Below are 6608 nucleotides of genomic sequence, written 5' to 3' on the forward strand. Positions count from 1 at the left end.
CTATGCCTGACAAAATAAAGCTTGAATTTATGTAAGCTAATTAATTTAAATGTAAAAAATTGAAGCAATGTAAATTTTTTTTCCTGTTAAACACAATTTTGCTTTAGTAAGATGACATTTTATGTTAACTGTTATATAATCTATGGTGTTTTCATTAGCTTATAATTCTCTCAGTGTTGTTTCTAGTATTACACATAAACATACCACCAAAAAAGATTATATCTTATTAATAACTTTTTTTTAAAGATTAAAACTATATACTACCATGCAATTGAAAATACCGCACTTAAGGTATAATTACATAATGGAAAATGGTACTTGTTAAAAGGCAAATCTCATAAGATGTGTTTAAAATTACCCATTTCAACATCTCAAAAAAAAGTTGAATTTATTATTTTACAAAAACATTATGTAAGTCAAATTAAGAGAATAATCAAGTTGTTTCATGAACTGTAAGGTGACTTATTAATTCCCTTTCATTTCCAAACCTCATCAAGCACTACATTTATGAGGTAAGTCAGCTGAATGCTTAAAATCTAGATGAATTTTAAGATCTTCGATCTGTCCTGTTGAATATTCACAATATGAACATGAATAAATTCCTTTGGATAAATGTGAATTTAAATGCTTACAATATTCTAGCATGCTTGAAAAGCCCTTCCCACAGTCATCACAAACATGAGGAAATATTTTAGTATGTTCCATAGCAACATGCCTGTTAACATTTGTATGAAGTCTACTCTGAAAACCACATACTTGACATACAAAGAAGTTCTTACGTTTGTCAAAGGTAATTTTGCTTAAGAGGCTGTATTGTCCTTGTTCTCCATTGTTATACTTATCGCTTAGTTCTGTTAATTTACATGCATGCTCATTTACCACATGGCTATGCAAGTCTTCTGGATCATTCGTTTCATGTTCACAGAAATGACACAAGTACTGTTCATCACAGTTATACTCCTGGAAATGTAAGTAGAGTTCACTGCTTGAAGAGAACTGTGTGTCACACTGCTCACACCAATACAGATGATCACTAAAGTGGGTGTCTGCAATGTACTAGCTGAGGTTCTCAAAAATCACTGTCCTGTAATCGCAGTATTTACAAATGTAGGGATCCTCCTCATGTAGTTTGGCATGTTCAATCAGAAGCATGTTGGTAGAGAAGCTTTCCTTGCATACTTGACACACATTAATTTTTTTATCAATTATATGTTGAAATGATAATATTTTGGTTACATTGGGCTAAGTAAAATATGTTAATATTTTACCTTATTTTAGTTTTTGAAATGTGACCTCTAGTGAAGTTTAAATTACAAAAGGTCATTTACATTATATTTATGTTGGGCATCATTATTACAGAGAATTAAACAGAATTGTTTTTAAGTAGAATTTGTTTTCTAAAACAGTTTTAGATCCCACATTCCTCAACCCCCAGGCATACACTCAATTACTCCTATTTTTAACATTTTGCAATAATATGGTTTGCTATAATGAAAGAACACATACTGCCATTTACTAAGTCCATGTTTTTTTTCCATATTTTTATTGGTAGCATGACAGTTGTACATAATAGTAAGATTTGTTGTTACATATTCATACATGCATACAATATAACAATGTAATTTGGCCAATATCATTCCCCAGTAAAAGTCCGACTTTTTTCAAATTTCCTTAGTTGCTACCTAATTTCATCTATTTCAGGATTCCATCCAGGCTTTCCTTGGCTGCCACAATTTCAGATCTTCCTTGTTTTTGATGACTGCCGGAGTTAAATGGTGTCCCTAAAAAGATATTTCCATGTCCTAATCCCTGGAACCTGTGAATGTAACCTTACTTGGAAAAAGGTTCCCTTAAATGTAATGAGTTGGGAGTCTTGAGATGAGATCATCTTGTTTTATATGGGTGCGCCCTAACTCCAAGGACAAGTGTCCTTGTAAGAAATAAACAGGAGACATGCATAGAAGAGGCAGAAGCAATGTGGCAAAGTTAAAGATGGTAATGATGCAGACACAGTTCAGAAATGCTAACAGCTACCAAGCTGGATCTCTTGGAACCTCTGGTAGGGGCACAGCCCTACCAATATATTGATTTCAGATGACTAGCCTCAATTAATGATGAAAGAATGAATTTTTGTTATTTTAAATCACTGTTTGTGGTAATTTGCTATAGTAGATAAGAAACTAAAACAAAGTCATTGACTATTTTGATAGTACTGTTCAGATATTTTTCCAAGTCTCCTGTTAGAATTTATCTGGTGATTTCCCGATGGTTTGGTAGGGTTATGACGTCTCCTTGGGAACAGGTCCACAGAGTACCATTATTATATTGTTTTGAGTGTATGTGCTATTGACACAATCTGTTGCTACTGATCACCTACATCAGGTGGTGCCTCTCCACCTCACTTTTCTCCCCCTTTTTTTCATATTTTACCCTTTGGAAGGGCTTTTAACAAATCAAATAAGACACAATAAGAGGGAGAGACAAAATAGCTAAGAGAGCTGCTGAGAAAGAGAAGTTAATACTGAGTGGCTTCTAGTTAGTCAAAAAGAAAAATAAATTAATGATGACCACAGTGCCAAAATTATGGGGTCACATTTGAAAGTAGAGGAGAACTCTATTCCTCTGAAATACGAAATAAATAAAAGTCAGAAAGGAATAGAAAGGGAGAGACACTTTGAAAAGGTGATGCAAAGAAAGGTTAAAGACCTTAGAGAAAAGATCTTCTTCTCATAATGTAAATTCCAATTCAGTTCAACAAATATTTATTGAAAATTACTATCTACTTCACACTCAACCTGGACAAGAAGAATCTAAATTTAGCGAGATTTAATGTCTGTCTTAAAATTTTTAGTATTAGAATAAGAAAGATATCATATGAGTAAGATATAAAAATAAACATAACAATATAAGGATATTTTTAAAAGGCTATACAAAAATAGCATTCACATCCATCTGAAACTCAGGAAAGTTTCCAAGGATCAGATGGTTATTTGCCAGAAAAATTCCTAACCACAAAATTTGACATGGTAGCATGACCTAATAATAATTGTCAAAATAGCTCTCAATTCTGCAGGTTCTGAAATGTTATTTGTCATTGGCCCAGAGTTGATTGGACTTGGGGATAGAAGCCAAGCCAAGAAAAATCATAAAAATATAAACTGTAATGAAAAGTATTAATTATACTGAGAACTAAATATGTCAGGAAAGCATTATATGGAAAAAGTAGGTGGAAAACCAAACATTGTTTGGTAAACCTTGAATGGAAGAATAGGGGATTAGTTATTTATGTGGGTTCCACATGTAAAGGCATTAACCTAGAAAACTTCAGTGCCATGGTCTTTAAGAAATGAAAAATAAAAGGAACTCCTACATCAAAGGGTCAAATAAAGTAAGATATGCTTAGCACAGGATCTGACACATAATAGTCTCCCTGGAATTATTATTAATACTATGGCAATAATTATTTGTTTAGCTATCATTTTCCTTCCCACCATGGTTTTCTTCAAGATGGCAGCCATATCACACTCATCTGTGCTCTTCTTGTACTGGAACAAGTACTTATCATCAAGAAGAAACACAATAAATGAGCTTATTTCAGTTAATTAAAAAGGAATTAGTTGTGGCAGGAGCAAGAAATAGAATCAGTTTAGAAGCTTATAGAAGCAATATGCTTTAAACTAAGTTGGTCCTTCAAAAAAGAAGATAAAATACAAATATTTACCCATTAAAATTGTATTCTGTTAAAAATCCATTTTAATCTTCCTGAATATATACATTAGAAACTATATACATGAGAAAGCTATGATTTCCTTTGCAGCAGTGCTGTGTCCTGTTCTTAATTAAATGGAAAGAATTAAAGATAATCATATGGGAGAGGGGGTCAGGGTGTCTGTGGTTTGGATGCTTGGTAGGTATTTATAAGTAAAAAATGGAAAAGAAGGTGTCATAAACTTAAACTAGGGAGGTCCAATGCTAACTAAGTCACAAGACTGTCTCTATGGACTGAGTTAAGCCCCTTAACAACTTCTCTGTTTTATTCTCTCCATCTGTTTTACCAGACTATTGGGAGGATTATTTAGTTAATGTTGAAGACTATATTTATCAATTCCACCAAATGTCTGTTATTTAACGATGAGAGAACTCTAAACGATGCAGAGGGAGTATCATGGGGGTTAGCAACAGCATTATTGTCAGTTGAGTCCTTTAGAGACCCACAGGACAAAATATGATATGCAGTTTTCAGAGCATTTGGAATTGTGTTTCAATAATTATTTTTCTCTCTAACTCCCCCAATTCAATTGGGTTTTCTACTTTGTGGGCTTGACAAGCAATTTGTTTTTCATGATGGTGGAATTTTTGAGTGGTTTCAACATTATCTGCAAAATGACTCCTGTAAACAGAAATTACAGTGACACAATGTACTACAAGGTGATAACCTATCTCTCTACATATCTAAGTAAGTGAATTCTTCACTTTAACTATTTATCTGAGATCTTTCTCTTTTCCTTTAGTGAAAAAAAAAACAGTGTAGTTTTTTAGTAACTTGATACTAAACCACATACTGGAAAGCCCCCAATATATTACATTTAAATACAGTTTTTCCTTCTGCAGAATACAGAACACAGAGAATTTTATATAACATGTTGAATACTTCAATGAGAAAATGATCTCCTTGTAAATCAGTTTTTATAAATAGTCCGCATTTTAAAAATATCCATAATAGATATCAAGCTGACTCAGCAAATATGAAAACAGCCCAATATGCTTTAGCATACCTTTGATTTCTAAATCTACAATATTGTCAGCCCCTTGTAATATGAAACTAAATATGATCTTTCCTATTTCAAAAAAAGAACCACAGGGAAGAATAATATTTCAATATACTCATAATCAGCATATAATATCTCAGTCTCATAATAAAGTCTGGTAAATAAAATCCTCTTCAAAATGAAACCTCTATATGAAGTAAATCAGTTCTTTCAGGTCAGTAGGGTATCATTTGGTAAATTACTCCTGCTCCCCTACCACGAGAGAATGATGTTAGCTCACATATGTGGGCGAGTAATGCTCTCCAAGCATCAAACTCTTCTGAATTGTTCCAAGGATCATGCCCATTTTGAATGAGGCTGAAAATATTATTAATGGGTAATTTAGACTTTAGGCCTGAGGCTAGGTTCATGCTGTTACCAGGTCAGGATATTGGCACTTTCCCTTCTCTAATTTATGTTTGCACAACACTGACATGAGCTAAGTTCAAACACCCTTCCAGAAATCTGGCCCCAGTCCTTCTTTGTGTGGGTTTAATTTGTGCCCTTCATAGTACTTCTGTGTATTATAGTAGTTTTTATTACAGTTTTGAATGGAATTTCAGATCTGATAGAAAGGTGTTCTATTTTTATAATTCAAAATTAATAATGCTCCAGCAATGTGCATGTAATTTTCTGGGTGGTAATCCTGAAGTTAATGGTCTCACTTGAAAATGAAAACATTCATTTGTGATCTTTATTGAAGATTATCTTGTCTATAGTGCACGTGTCTGGCATGACTTCAGAGTGAGATCCTAGTAACTTCTACTGTGCTGCATGTTAATGTAGGAATTCAGTTTCATGTCAGAATCATAGATGGAGTTGGAGTCTAGGATACTTTCCAGTGTGGAGGGTATGGTTACTAAGGTGTCATCAAGAGCCAAAAGGAAACTTCATAGGAGGTAAAAATCAAGAGAGAGATTCCTTGACCTGGGCTGTGTAAGAGTTCTTGTCTTTTCCCTTCTGGTAACAAAACAGCATATAGGAGTAAGTGCCTACTGATTGAACCAATACTCCCGGCAAATTAGGAAGATTGGCCTATGTGCTCAAACATAAGTTTCATAATTCAGCACCCTCTGTTTCTGGTCACTATTTTTTTCAGTCAAATCAATTTCACTACTTACCGTCTGTTACTTTCAAAATGCAGATCCCATCTTGCCTTTGCCCACCCCAAAAGCCTGTTATGAGTCTAAGCACAATTCTAGTATGGATCTTCCATCACACAGCATTGATCATTTGAACAGACTACAGAATTATGTTGGCAAAGTATTAGCAATGATTTCAATCAGTGTGCATATGTGCATGGCCATTTTTCTAGGTAATATTTACATTTAAATTGTGTCCTTTAATAATTAAAATAAAGGCAGTGTTAGGTAATTTTTTATGTGCTAATGTTCAAAATCTATTACTTATGTATTATTTTAAAATTGACAATAAAATTATGTATTTATTTTATACAATTTGATATTTTGAAGTGTGTATACATTGTAGAGTGACCAAATCCAGTTGATTAATGTGTCATGTCACATAGCTATTATTTTTGTAATGAGAACATTTTACATTTGCTCTCCTGACTTTTTTTATGAATACAATGTATTGTTAACTAGAGTTACCATATTGTACAATGGATTTCTTGAACTTACTCCTCCCATTTTACTGTAATTTTATATCATTGGAGCAAGAAGACATTGGCTTCTTCTCCCTGCTGCCCAGAGCCACCCCAGTCCCTGGTAACCACATTCTATTATCTACTTCTGTGAAATCAACTTTTTAAGATTCCACTTGTAAATGAGATCATTCTGT

The 6608-nt window shown here is 33.4% G+C and overlaps 1 pseudogene; it reads right to left on the reverse strand.

Annotated features, from left to right (window-relative positions):
• Positions 1-433: 433 nt before the first annotated feature.
• Positions 434-1185, reverse strand: LOC124990241 (zinc finger protein 639-like; annotated as a pseudogene).
• Positions 1186-6608: the final 5423 nt, after the last annotated feature.

This window comes from Sciurus carolinensis, chromosome 8 (assembly GCF_902686445.1).
Source record: "Sciurus carolinensis chromosome 8, mSciCar1.2, whole genome shotgun sequence".
NCBI classification, from domain to species: domain Eukaryota; kingdom Metazoa; phylum Chordata; class Mammalia; order Rodentia; family Sciuridae; genus Sciurus; species Sciurus carolinensis.